We start from the raw sequence: 12,039 nt of genomic DNA on the forward strand, positions 1-12,039 counted from the left end.
AGGTACAACTTTGATCATTCTGCTCCCCTGTTATGAGTGAAATATGATGCAAACAGCAATGAATAGACAGTTTCGAGCTGTGCGCCATGCCAGTCTGCACGCGCAAAAATGCTCGCAAACAGAGAACAACACTGAGTCCGGATTCAGCAGGAAATGCGAGAGGAGAGGGAGTAAATCTCACGTTTCTCGAGCCAGTCCGGTGTGGTCTAGTGGCTAGGATACCTGGCTTTCACCCAGGAGGCCCGGGTTCGATTCCCGGTACCGGAAGGGAAGTTTTTGCGCACACGACCCTCCATGTTTTGGCCTTCCAACCTTCGTTTGTCGCCCTCCTTCCGGAGCTTCAACCGAACGTAATCGGGGGAAGCAGGCACAGGATGCAATTACTGTCAGCACCGGGATAAAGGGAGAAGAGGCACTGGTCCGCTGTTGGGGTGCTACCAGCGTCAGTGGGAAGTCGGTGAAGTCGCCAGTTGCGCCAGAAGCCAGCAATTACCGTAGTACGGCTACACACGCGTTGCAGTTATTCACATTGCTTGCAGTCGCTCCATGCACAACATGCGTGAGCCCGGATAGCTCAGTCGGTAGAGCATTAGGCTTTTAACCTAAGGGTCCAGGGTTCGAATCCCTGTTCGGGCGAAGATTTTAACGCTTCCGTAATGGCTCGTCTCGTAGCGCTGGCAGCCCTGCCGTAATCAGTGCACCGAGTTCGTTTCCTGTCAACATTCTGCGCAGACCGGTTGCATTTTCCACGATTCGAGGGAAGCTTTAGCTACGAGCAGTCGTGGCCGAGTGGTTAAGGCGTCTGACTAGAAATCAGATTCCCTCTGGGAGCGTAGGTTCGAGTCCTACCGACTGCGTCGGTTTTTTTATTTTCTGTTTCAGATGAGAGAGCAGAAAATTTCGCAGTTTGCCTGTCGTTTTGGTACCTCGCTACACCTCACCTCTCACAGTCGTTTATAGCGCCTGTCCTTTTGATAAGGGCGAATTCCAAGCGTCAGCTTTCGCGTCAGCCGAGCAAAGTCGGGACAAGTCGGGACATACTACAGGATGGCCTGCGTGGAGCGACGACGGAAAGAAAACGTTAATTCAACAGCACGTGGCTCACATACTCATACGCATAGATTTGCGCCCGTTGGGGTGGCCAGGAATCGAACGCGGCTCAACTGCTCGGAAGGCAACTATGCTCACCATTACACCACCACCGCACAGCCGCTGCTCGCAACGCCGCGCTGTGTCGGCTTCCCGCCCGCCGGCAGTGGCCCACGGTGATAGTAGCTGTAGGCGCTTTACGAGGTAGGAGGGTGCATTCGGGCAGCGCCTCCACGCACGCTGCGTCTTTGGGCAAGGCTCGTCGCCGCGGTCGCAACGTTACTCACACAATAGTGACGAGCGGTCGCTTTGAGGCAGTGTAGTGGGGGACTCCGCGTGTGTAGCACTTTTCTCGGTTGTATGCGACGTCGCTGGGTGGCAATCCCACTTTCCCTGCAGACAGCTGCTCGGGAAGCACGGACGTCATCGGACGTCCGCCCCCAACAAATGCAACTAACAAAATGAGAACAACAACTAAAAAAGTGGTAGGTTGTTCGCCTACCACGCGGGCGGCCCGGCTTCGATTCCCGGCCGATGCATCGTTTTGCTGTTGTCGCTATAGTGCTGCCGCGCCGATTGCTCGCTTGAGGTGCGTCAGCCTCAGGAATGTATAGCAGGATTCGCTGTGAGAAGAACCAAACATGCAGCACGCAAGAGACCCTACTTGGACGGTCGCGTGCTGTTACTGAACTCCAGCGTCGGCCTGGCCCTACAGGCCGCTGTGTTCAGGTGCCGCAAGGGCGATGTACTGTAACCTCAGGCAGTGCTGCTTTCCGTCGTTAAAAAAGCTGCGGCAGCAGTTTAATCTAGCAAGTCGGGAAAGCACGCGTAGCGACACAACAGATTCCTGAGAAAGCGCAAACTGTCTATCTCTAATATGTGAGACTTACCAAGTTTCCTGGGATGATGGTTGCAACGAGCCTCGGTAGCGCAGTAGGTAGCGCGTAAGTCTCATAATCTTAAGGTCGTGAGTTCGATCCTCACCCGGGGCATTTAATTTGCTGTACATCACGGCTGAATTACCGGCGTTGCTATTGCTAGCGAACGAACTTAATTGTCGTTTGTTATCCACAAGGAGTCCACGCCTCAGCGTCACAATGTTTACTTCCAATTATGGCAAGGTACAACTTTGATCATTCTGCTCCCCTGTTATGAGTGAAATATGATGCAAACAGCAATGAATAGACAGTTTCGAGCTGTGCGCCATGCCAGTCTGCACGCGCAAAAATGCTCGCAAACAGAGAACAACACTGAGTCCGGATTCAGCAGGAAATGCGAGAGGAGAGGGAGTAAATCTCACGTTTCTCGAGCCAGTCCGGTGTGGTCTAGTGGCTAGGATACCTGGCTTTCACCCAGGAGGCCCGGGTTCGATTCCCGGTACCGGAAGGGAAGTTTTTGCGCACACGACCCTCCATGTTTTGGCCTTCCAACCTTCGTTTGTCGCCCTCCTTCCGGAGCTTCAACCGAACGTAATCGGGGGAAGCAGGCACAGGATGCAATTACTGTCAGCACCGGGATAAAGGGAGAAGAGGCACTGGTCCGCTGTTGGGGTGCTACCAGCGTCAGTGGGAAGTCGGTGAAGTCGCCAGTTGCGCCAGAAGCCAGCAATTACCGTAGTACGGCTACACACGCGTTGCAGTTATTCACATTGCTTGCAGTCGCTCCATGCACAACATGCGTGAGCCCGGATAGCTCAGTCGGTAGAGCATTAGGCTTTTAACCTAAGGGTCCAGGGTTCGAATCCCTGTTCGGGCGAAGATTTTAACGCTTCCGTAATGGCTCGTCTCGTAGCGCTGGCAGCCCTGCCGTAATCAGTGCACCGAGTTCGTTTCCTGTCAACATTCTGCGCAGACCGGTTGCATTTTCCACGATTCGAGGGAAGCTTTAGCTACGAGCAGTCGTGGCCGAGTGGTTAAGGCGTCTGACTAGAAATCAGATTCCCTCTGGGAGCGTAGGTTCGAGTCCTACCGACTGCGTCGGTTTTTTTATTTTCTGTTTCAGATGAGAGAGCAGAAAATTTCGCAGTTTGCCTGTCGTTTTGGTACCTCGCTACACCTCACCTCTCACAGTCGTTTATAGCGCCTGTCCTTTTGATAAGGGCGAATTCCAAGCGTCAGCTTTCGCGTCAGCCGAGCAAAGTCGGGACAAGTCGGGACATACTACAGGATGGCCTGCGTGGAGCGACGACGGAAAGAAAACGTTAATTCAACAGCACGTGGCTCACATACTCATACGCATAGATTTGCGCCCGTTGGGGTGGCCAGGAATCGAACGCGGCTCAACTGCTCGGAAGGCAACTATGCTCACCATTACACCACCACCGCACAGCCGCTGCTCGCAACGCCGCGCTGTGTCGGCTTCCCGCCCGCCGGCAGTGGCCCACGGTGATAGTAGCTGTAGGCGCTTTACGAGGTAGGAGGGTGCATTCGGGCAGCGCCTCCACGCACGCTGCGTCTTTGGGCAAGGCTCGTCGCCGCGGTCGCAACGTTACTCACACAATAGTGACGAGCGGTCGCTTTGAGGCAGTGTAGTGGGGGACTCCGCGTGTGTAGCACTTTTCTCGGTTGTATGCGACGTCGCTGGGTGGCAATCCCACTTTCCCTGCAGACAGCTGCTCGGGAAGCACGGACGTCATCGGACGTCCGCCCCCAACAAATGCAACTAACAAAATGAGAACAACAACTAAAAAAGTGGTAGGTTGTTCGCCTACCACGCGGGCGGCCCGGCTTCGATTCCCGGCCGATGCATCGTTTTGCTGTTGTCGCTATAGTGCTGCCGCGCCGATTGCTCGCTTGAGGTGCGTCAGCCTCAGGAATGTATAGCAGGATTCGCTGTGAGAAGAACCAAACATGCAGCACGCAAGAGACCCTACTTGGACGGTCGCGTGCTGTTACTGAACTCCAGCGTCGGCCTGGCCCTACAGGCCGCTGTGTTCAGGTGCCGCAAGGGCGATGTACTGTAACCTCAGGCAGTGCTGCTTTCCGTCGTTAAAAAAGCTGCGGCAGCAGTTTAATCTAGCAAGTCGGGAAAGCACGCGTAGCGACACAACAGATTCCTGAGAAAGCGCAAACTGTCTATCTCTAATATGTGAGACTTACCAAGTTTCCTGGGATGATGGTTGCAACGAGCCTCGGTAGCGCAGTAGGTAGCGCGTAAGTCTCATAATCTTAAGGTCGTGAGTTCGATCCTCACCCGGGGCATTTAATTTGCTGTACATCACGGCTGAATTACCGGCGTTGCTATTGCTAGCGAACGAACTTAATTGTCGTTTGTTATCCACAAGGAGTCCACGCCTCAGCGTCACAATGTTTACTTCCAATTATGGCAAGGTACAACTTTGATCATTCTGCTCCCCTGTTATGAGTGAAATATGATGCAAACAGCAATGAATAGACAGTTTCGAGCTGTGCGCCATGCCAGTCTGCACGCGCAAAAATGCTCGCAAACAGAGAACAACACTGAGTCCGGATTCAGCAGGAAATGCGAGAGGAGAGGGAGTAAATCTCACGTTTCTCGAGCAAGTCCGGTGTGGTCTAGTGGCTAGGATACCTGGCTTTCACCCAGGAGGCCCGGGTTCGATTCCCGGTACCGGAAGGGAAGTTTTTGCGCACACGACCCTCCATGTTTTGGCCTTCCAACCTTCGTTTGTCGCCCTCCTTCCGGAGCTTCAACCGAACGTAATCGGGGGAAGCAGGCACAGGATGCAATTACTGTCAGCACCGGGATAAAGGGAGAAGAGGCACTGGTCCGCTGTTGGGGTGCTACCAGCGTCAGTGGGAAGTCGGTGAAGTCGCCAGTTGCGCCAGAAGCCAGCAATTACCGTAGTACGGCTACACACGCGTTGCAGTTATTCACATTGCTTGCAGTCGCTCCATGCACAACATGCGTGAGCCCGGATAGCTCAGTCGGTAGAGCATTAGGCTTTTTAACCTAAGGGTCCAGGGTTCGAATCCCTGTTCGGGCGAAGATTTTAACGCTTCCGTAATGGCTCGTCTCGTAGCGCTGGCAGCCCTGCCGTAATCAGTGCACCGAGTTCGTTTCCTGTCAACATTCTGCGCAGACCGGTTGCATTTTTCACGATTCGAGGGAAGCTTTAGCTACGAGCAGTCGTGGCCGAGTGGTTAAGGCGTCTGACTAGAAATCAGATTCCCTCTGGGAGCGTAGGTTCGAGTCCTACCGACTGCGTCTGTTTTTTTATTTTTTGTTTCAGAAGAGAGAGCAGAAAATTTCGCAGTTTGCCTGTCGTTTTGGTACCTCGCTACACCTCACCTCTCACAGTCGTTTATAGCGCCTGTCCTTTTGATAAGGGCGAATTCCAAGCGTCAGCTTTCGCGTCAGCCGAGCAAAGTCGGGACAAGTCGGGACATACTACAGGATGGCCTGCGTGGAGCGACGACGGAAAGAAAACGTTAATTCAACAGCACGTGGCTCACATACTCATACGCATAGATTTGCGCCCGTTGGGGTGGCCAGGAATCGAACGCGGCTCAACTGCTCGGAAGGCAACTATGCTCACCATTACACCACCACCGCACAGCCGCTGCTCGCAACGCCGCGCTGTGTCGGCTTCCCGCCCGCCGGCAGTGGCCCACGGTGATAGTAGCTGTAGGCGCTTTACGAGGTAGGAGGGTGCATTCGGGCAGCGCCTCCACGCACGCTGCGTCTTTGGGCAAGGCTCGTCGCCGCGGTCGCAACGTTACTCACACAATAGTGACGAGCGGTCGCTTTGAGGCAGTGTAGTGGGGGACTCCGCGTGTGTAGCACTTTTCTCGGTTGTATGCGACGTCGCTGGGTGGCAATCCCACTTTCCCTGCAGACAGCTGCTCGGGAAGCACGGACGTCATCGGACGTCCGCCCCCAACAAATGCAACTAACAAAATGAGAACAACAACTAAAAAAGTGGTAGGTTGTTCGCCTACCACGCGGGCGGCCCGGCTTCGATTCCCGGCCGATGCATCGTTTTGCTGTTGTCGCTATAGTGCTGCCGCGCCGATTGCTCGCTTGAGGTGCGTCAGCCTCAGGAATGTATAGCAGGATTCGCTGTGAGAAGAACCAAACATGCAGCACGCAAGAGACCCTACTTGGACGGTCGCGTGCTGTTACTGAACTCCAGCGTCGGCCTGGCCCTACAGGCCGCTGTGTTCAGGTGCCGCAAGGGCGATGTACTGTAACCTCAGGCAGTGCTGCTTTCCGTCGTTAAAAAAGCTGCGGCAGCAGTTTAATCTAGCAAGTCGGGAAAGCACGCGTAGCGACACAACAGATTCCTGAGAAAGCGCAAACTGTCTATCTCTAATATGTGAGACTTACCAAGTTTCCTGGGATGATGGTTGCAACGAGCCTCGGTAGCGCAGTAGGTAGCGCGTAAGTCTCATAATCTTAAGGTCGTGAGTTCGATCCTCACCCGGGGCATTTAATTTGCTGTACATCACGGCTGAATTACCGGCGTTGCTATTGCTAGCGAACGAACTTAATTGTCGTTTGTTATCCACAAGGAGTCCACGCCTCAGCGTCACAATGTTTACTTCCAATTATGGCAAGGTACAACTTTGATCATTCTGCTCCCCTGTTATGAGTGAAATATGATGCAAACAGCAATGAATAGACAGTTTCGAGCTGTGCGCCATGCCAGTCTGCACGCGCAAAAATGCTCGCAAACAGAGAACAACACTGAGTCCGGATTCAGCAGGAAATGCGAGAGGAGAGGGAGTAAATCTCACGTTTCTCGAGCCAGTCCGGTGTGGTCTAGTGGCTAGGATACCTGGCTTTCACCCAGGAGGCCCGGGTTCGATTCCCGGTACCGGAAGGGAAGTTTTTGCGCACACGACCCTCCATGTTTTGGCCTTCCAACCTTCGTTTGTCGCCCTCCTTCCGGAGCTTCAACCGAACGTAATCGGGGGAAGCAGGCACAGGATGCAATTACTGTCAGCACCGGGATAAAGGGAGAAGAGGCACTGGTCCGCTGTTGGGGTGCTACCAGCGTCAGTGGGAAGTCGGTGAAGTCGCCAGTTGCGCCAGAAGCCAGCAATTACCGTAGTACGGCTACACACGCGTTGCAGTTATTCACATTGCTTGCAGTCGCTCCATGCACAACATGCGTGAGCCCGGATAGCTCAGTCGGTAGAGCATTAGGCTTTTAACCTAAGGGTCCAGGGTTCGAATCCCTGTTCGGGCGAAGATTTTAACGCTTCCGTAATGGCTCGTCTCGTAGCGCTGGCAGCCCTGCCGTAATCAGTGCACCGAGTTCGTTTCCTGTCAACATTCTGCGCAGACCGGTTGCATTTTCCACGATTCGAGGGAAGCTTTAGCTACGAGCAGTCGTGGCCGAGTGGTTAAGGCGTCTGACTAGAAATCAGATTCCCTCTGGGAGCGTAGGTTCGAGTCCTACCGACTGCGTCGGTTTTTTTATTTTTTGTTTCAGATGAGAGAGCAGAAAATTTCGCAGTTTGCCTGTCGTTTTGGTACCTCGCTACACCTCACCTCTCACAGTCGTTTATAGCGCCTGTCCTTTTGATAAGGGCGAATTCCAAGCGTCAGCTTTCGCGTCAGCCGAGCAAAGTCGGGACAAGTCGGGACATACTACAGGATGGCCTGCGTGGAGCGACGACGGAAAGAAAACGTTAATTCAACAGCACGTGGCTCACATACTCATACGCATAGATTTGCGCCCGTTGGGGTGGCCAGGAATCGAACGCGGCTCAACTGCTCGGAAGGCAACTATGCTCACCATTACACCACCACCGCACAGCCGCTGCTCGCAACGCCGCGCTGTGTCGGCTTCCCGCCCGCCGGCAGTGGCCCACGGTGATAGTAGCTGTAGGCGCTTTACGAGGTAGGAGGGTGCATTCGGGCAGCGCCTCCACGCACGCTGCGTCTTTGGGCAAGGCTCGTCGCCGCGGTCGCAACGTTACTCACACAATAGTGACGAGCGGTCGCTTTGAGGCAGTGTAGTGGGGGACTCCGCGTGTGTAGCACTTTTCTCGGTTGTATGCGACGTCGCTGGGTGGCAATCCCACTTTCCCTGCAGACAGCTGCTCGGGAAGCACGGACGTCATCGGACGTCCGCCCCCAACAAATGCAACTAACAAAATGAGAACAACAACTAAAAAAGTGGTAGGTTGTTCGCCTACCACGCGGGCGGCCCGGCTTCGATTCCCGGCCGATGCATCGTTTTGCTGTTGTCGCTATAGTGCTGCCGCGCCGATTGCTCGCTTGAGGTGCGTCAGCCTCAGGAATGTATAGCAGGATTCGCTGTGAGAAGAACCAAACATGCAGCACGCAAGAGACCCTACTTGGACGGTCGCGTGCTGTTACTGAACTCCAGCGTCGGCCTGGCCCTACAGGCCGCTGTGTTCAGGTGCCGCAAGGGCGATGTACTGTAACCTCAGGCAGTGCTGCTTTCCGTCGTTAAAAAAGCTGCGGCAGCAGTTTAATCTAGCAAGTCGGGAAAGCACGCGTAGCGACACAACAGATTCCTGAGAAAGCGCAAACTGTCTATCTCTAATATGTGAGACTTACCAAGTTTCCTGGGATGATGGTTGCAACGAGCCTCGGTAGCGCAGTAGGTAGCGCGTAAGTCTCATAATCTTAAGGTCGTGAGTTCGATCCTCACCCGGGGCATTTAATTTGCTGTACATCACGGCTGAATTACCGGCGTTGCTATTGCTAGCGAACGAACTTAATTGTCGTTTGTTATCCACAAGGAGTCCACGCCTCAGCGTCACAATGTTTACTTCCAATTATGGCAAGGTACAACTTTGATCATTCTGCTCCCCTGTTATGAGTGAAATATGATGCAAACAGCAATGAATAGACAGTTTCGAGCTGTGCGCCATGCCAGTCTGCACGCGCAAAAATGCTCGCAAACAGAGAACAACACTGAGTCCGGATTCAGCAGGAAATGCGAGAGGAGAGGGAGTAAATCTCACGTTTCTCGAGCCAGTCCGGTGTGGTCTAGTGGCTAGGATACCTGGCTTTCACCCAGGAGGCCCGGGTTCGATTCCCGGTACCGGAAGGGAAGTTTTTGCGCACACGACCCTCCATGTTTTGGCCTTCCAACCTTCGTTTGTCGCCCTCCTTCCGGAGCTTCAACCGAACGTAATCGGGGGAAGCAGGCACAGGATGCAATTACTGTCAGCACCGGGATAAAGGGAGAAGAGGCACTGGTCCGCTGTTGGGGTGCTACCAGCGTCAGTGGGAAGTCGGTGAAGTCGCCAGTTGCGCCAGAAGCCAGCAATTACCGTAGTACGGCTACACACGCGTTGCAGTTATTCACATTGCTTGCAGTCGCTCCATGCACAACATGCGTGAGCCCGGATAGCTCAGTCGGTAGAGCATTAGGCTTTTAACCTAAGGGTCCAGGGTTCGAATCCCTGTTCGGGCGAAGATTTTAACGCTTCCGTAATGGCTCGTCTCGTAGCGCTGGCAGCCCTGCCGTAATCAGTGCACCGAGTTCGTTTCCTGTCAACATTCTGCGCAGACCGGTTGCATTTTTCACGATTCGAAGGAAGCTTTAGCTACGAGCAGTCGTGGCCGAGTGGTTAAGGCGTCTGACTAGAAATCAGATTCCCTCTGGGAGCGTAGGTTCGAGTCCTACCGACTGCGTCTGTTTTTTTATTTTTTGTTTCAGATGAGAGAGCAGAAAATTTCGCAGTTTGCCTGTCGTTTTGGTACCTCGCTACACCTCACCTCTCACAGTCGTTTATAGCGCCTGTCCTTTTGATAAGGGCGAATTCCAAGCGTCAGCTTTCGCGTCAGCCGAGCAAAGTCGGGACAAGTCGGGACATACTACAGGATGGCCTGCGTGGAGCGACGACGGAAAGAAAACGTTAATTCAACAGCACGTGGCTCACATACTCATACGCATAGATTTGCGCCCGTTGGGGTGGCCAGGAATCGAACGCGGCTCAACTGCTCGGAAGGCAACTATGCTCACCATTACACCACCACCGCACAGCCGCTGCTCGCAACGCCGCGCTGTGTCGGCTTCCCGCCCGCCGGCAGTGGCCCACGGTGATAGTAGCTGTAGGCGCTTTACGAGGTAGGAGGGTGCATTCGGGCAGCGCCTCCACGCACGCTGCGTCTTTGGGCAAGGCTCGTCGCCGCGGTCGCAACGTTACTCACACAATAGTGACGAGCGGTCGCTTTGAGGCAGTGTAGTGGGGGACTCCGCGTGTGTAGCACTTTTCTCGGTTGTATGCGACGTCGCTGGGTGGCAATCCCACTTTCCCTGCAGACAGCTGCTCGGGAAGCACGGACGTCATCGGACGTCCGCCCCCAACAAATGCAACTAACAAAATGAGAACAACAACTAAAAAAGTGGTAGGTTGTTCGCCTACCACGCGGGCGGCCCGGCTTCGATTCCCGGCCGATGCATCGTTTTGCTGTTGTCGCTATAGTGCTGCCGCGCCGATTGCTCGCTTGAGGTGCGTCAGCCTCAGGAATGTATAGCAGGATTCGCTGTGAGAAGAACCAAACATGCAGCACGCAAGAGACCCTACTTGGACGGTCGCGTGCTGTTACTGAACTCCAGCGTCGGCCTGGCCCTACAGGCCGCTGTGTTCAGGTGCCGCAAGGGCGATGTACTGTAACCTCAGGCAGTGCTGCTTTCCGTCGTTAAAAAAGCTGCGGCAGCAGTTTAATCTAGCAAGTCGGGAAAGCACGCGTAGCGACACAACAGATTCCTGAGAAAGCGCAAACTGTCTATCTCTAATATGTGAGACTTACCAAGTTTCCTGGGATGATGGTTGCAACGAGCCTCGGTAGCGCAGTAGGTAGCGCGTAAGTCTCATAATCTTAAGGTCGTGAGTTCGATCCTCACCCGGGGCATTTAATTTGCTGTACATCACGGCTGAATTACCGGCGTTGCTATTGCTAGCGAACGAACTTAATTGTCGTTTGTTATCCACAAGGAGTCCACGCCTCAGCGTCACAATGTTTACTTCCAATTATGGCAAGGTACAACTTTGATCATTCTGCTCCCCTGTTATGAGTGAAATATGATGCAAACAGCAATGAATAGACAGTTTCGAGCTGTGCGCCATGCCAGTCTGCACGCGCAAAAATGCTCGCAAACAGAGAACAACACTGAGTCCGGATTCAGCAGGAAATGCGAGAGGAGAGGGAGTAAATCTCACGTTTCTCGAGCCAGTCCGGTGTGGTCTAGTGGCTAGGATACCTGGCTTTCACCCAGGAGGCCCGGGTTCGATTCCCGGTACCGGAAGGGAAGTTTTTGCGCACACGACCCTCCATGTTTTGGCCTTCCAACCTTCGTTTGTCGCCCTCCTTCCGGAGCTTCAACCGAACGTAATCGGGGGAAGCAGGCACAGGATGCAATTACTGTCAGCACCGGGATAAAGGGAGAAGAGGCACTGGTCCGCTGTTGGGGTGCTACCAGCGTCAGTGGGAAGTCGGTGAAGTCGCCAGTTGCGCCAGAAGCCAGCAATTACCGTAGTACGGCTACACACGCGTTGCAGTTATTCACATTGCTTGCAGTCGCTCCATGCACAACATGCGTGAGCCCGGATAGCTCAGTCGGTAGAGCATTAGGCTTTTAACCTAAGGGTCCAGGGTTCGAATCCCTGTTCGGGCGAAGATTTTAACGCTTCCGTAATGGCTCGTCTCGTAGCGCTGGCAGCCCTGCCGTAATCAGTGCACCGAGTTCGTTTCCTGTCAACATTCTGCGCAGACCGGTTGCATTTTCCACGATTCGAGGGAAGCTTTAGCTACGAGCAGTCGTGGTCGAGTGGTTAAGGCGTCTGACTAGAAATCAGATTCCCTCTGGGAGCGTAGGTTCGAGTCCTACCGACTGCGTCGGTTTTTTTATTTTTTGTTTCAGATGAGAGAGCAGAAAATTTCGCAGTTTGCCTGTCGTTTTGGTACCTCGCTACACCTCACCTCTCACAGTCGTTTATAGCGCCTGTCCTTTTGATAAGGGCGAATTCCAAGCGTCAG

At 53.8% G+C, this 12,039-nt stretch overlaps 22 non-coding genes across 22 annotated transcripts; all 22 read left to right on the forward strand.

The window, feature by feature from the left end:
- Window positions 1-195: 195 nt before the first annotated feature.
- On the forward strand, window positions 196-267 carry Trnae-uuc (transfer RNA glutamic acid (anticodon UUC)). Its single transcript has one exon. It is a non-coding gene; the product is annotated as a tRNA-Glu (tRNA).
- A 296-nt stretch (window positions 268-563) lies between these two features.
- Trnak-uuu (transfer RNA lysine (anticodon UUU)) lies at window positions 564-636 on the forward strand. Its single transcript has one exon. It is a non-coding gene; the product is annotated as a tRNA-Lys (tRNA).
- A 139-nt stretch (window positions 637-775) lies between these two features.
- On the forward strand, window positions 776-857 carry Trnas-aga (transfer RNA serine (anticodon AGA)). The gene has a single exon. It is a non-coding gene; the product is annotated as a tRNA-Ser (tRNA).
- A 1,151-nt stretch (window positions 858-2,008) lies between these two features.
- On the forward strand, window positions 2,009-2,081 carry Trnam-cau (transfer RNA methionine (anticodon CAU)). Its single transcript has one exon. It is a non-coding gene; the product is annotated as a tRNA-Met (tRNA).
- A 322-nt stretch (window positions 2,082-2,403) lies between these two features.
- Window positions 2,404-2,475, forward strand: Trnae-uuc (transfer RNA glutamic acid (anticodon UUC)). Its single transcript has one exon. It is a non-coding gene; the product is annotated as a tRNA-Glu (tRNA).
- Window positions 2,476-2,771: 296 nt separating this feature from the next.
- Trnak-uuu (transfer RNA lysine (anticodon UUU)) lies at window positions 2,772-2,844 on the forward strand. The gene has a single exon. It is a non-coding gene; the product is annotated as a tRNA-Lys (tRNA).
- A 139-nt stretch (window positions 2,845-2,983) lies between these two features.
- On the forward strand, window positions 2,984-3,065 carry Trnas-aga (transfer RNA serine (anticodon AGA)). The gene has a single exon. It is a non-coding gene; the product is annotated as a tRNA-Ser (tRNA).
- Window positions 3,066-4,216: 1,151 nt separating this feature from the next.
- Trnam-cau (transfer RNA methionine (anticodon CAU)) lies at window positions 4,217-4,289 on the forward strand. The gene has a single exon. It is a non-coding gene; the product is annotated as a tRNA-Met (tRNA).
- Window positions 4,290-4,611: 322 nt separating this feature from the next.
- Trnae-uuc (transfer RNA glutamic acid (anticodon UUC)) lies at window positions 4,612-4,683 on the forward strand. Its single transcript has one exon. It is a non-coding gene; the product is annotated as a tRNA-Glu (tRNA).
- A 509-nt stretch (window positions 4,684-5,192) lies between these two features.
- Window positions 5,193-5,274, forward strand: Trnas-aga (transfer RNA serine (anticodon AGA)). The gene has a single exon. It is a non-coding gene; the product is annotated as a tRNA-Ser (tRNA).
- Window positions 5,275-6,425: 1,151 nt separating this feature from the next.
- On the forward strand, window positions 6,426-6,498 carry Trnam-cau (transfer RNA methionine (anticodon CAU)). Its single transcript has one exon. It is a non-coding gene; the product is annotated as a tRNA-Met (tRNA).
- A 322-nt stretch (window positions 6,499-6,820) lies between these two features.
- On the forward strand, window positions 6,821-6,892 carry Trnae-uuc (transfer RNA glutamic acid (anticodon UUC)). Its single transcript has one exon. It is a non-coding gene; the product is annotated as a tRNA-Glu (tRNA).
- A 296-nt stretch (window positions 6,893-7,188) lies between these two features.
- Window positions 7,189-7,261, forward strand: Trnak-uuu (transfer RNA lysine (anticodon UUU)). The gene has a single exon. It is a non-coding gene; the product is annotated as a tRNA-Lys (tRNA).
- Window positions 7,262-7,400: 139 nt separating this feature from the next.
- Window positions 7,401-7,482, forward strand: Trnas-aga (transfer RNA serine (anticodon AGA)). The gene has a single exon. It is a non-coding gene; the product is annotated as a tRNA-Ser (tRNA).
- Window positions 7,483-8,633: 1,151 nt separating this feature from the next.
- Window positions 8,634-8,706, forward strand: Trnam-cau (transfer RNA methionine (anticodon CAU)). Its single transcript has one exon. It is a non-coding gene; the product is annotated as a tRNA-Met (tRNA).
- Window positions 8,707-9,028: 322 nt separating this feature from the next.
- Window positions 9,029-9,100, forward strand: Trnae-uuc (transfer RNA glutamic acid (anticodon UUC)). The gene has a single exon. It is a non-coding gene; the product is annotated as a tRNA-Glu (tRNA).
- Window positions 9,101-9,396: 296 nt separating this feature from the next.
- On the forward strand, window positions 9,397-9,469 carry Trnak-uuu (transfer RNA lysine (anticodon UUU)). Its single transcript has one exon. It is a non-coding gene; the product is annotated as a tRNA-Lys (tRNA).
- A 139-nt stretch (window positions 9,470-9,608) lies between these two features.
- On the forward strand, window positions 9,609-9,690 carry Trnas-aga (transfer RNA serine (anticodon AGA)). The gene has a single exon. It is a non-coding gene; the product is annotated as a tRNA-Ser (tRNA).
- Window positions 9,691-10,841: 1,151 nt separating this feature from the next.
- On the forward strand, window positions 10,842-10,914 carry Trnam-cau (transfer RNA methionine (anticodon CAU)). The gene has a single exon. It is a non-coding gene; the product is annotated as a tRNA-Met (tRNA).
- A 322-nt stretch (window positions 10,915-11,236) lies between these two features.
- On the forward strand, window positions 11,237-11,308 carry Trnae-uuc (transfer RNA glutamic acid (anticodon UUC)). The gene has a single exon. It is a non-coding gene; the product is annotated as a tRNA-Glu (tRNA).
- Window positions 11,309-11,604: 296 nt separating this feature from the next.
- On the forward strand, window positions 11,605-11,677 carry Trnak-uuu (transfer RNA lysine (anticodon UUU)). Its single transcript has one exon. It is a non-coding gene; the product is annotated as a tRNA-Lys (tRNA).
- Window positions 11,678-11,816: 139 nt separating this feature from the next.
- On the forward strand, window positions 11,817-11,898 carry Trnas-aga (transfer RNA serine (anticodon AGA)). Its single transcript has one exon. It is a non-coding gene; the product is annotated as a tRNA-Ser (tRNA).
- The last annotated feature ends 141 nt before the right edge of the window (window positions 11,899-12,039 follow it).

Source organism: Schistocerca cancellata, unplaced genomic scaffold (assembly GCF_023864275.1).
Source record: "Schistocerca cancellata isolate TAMUIC-IGC-003103 unplaced genomic scaffold, iqSchCanc2.1 HiC_scaffold_410, whole genome shotgun sequence".
NCBI classification, from domain to species: Eukaryota; Metazoa; Arthropoda; class Insecta; order Orthoptera; family Acrididae; genus Schistocerca; species Schistocerca cancellata.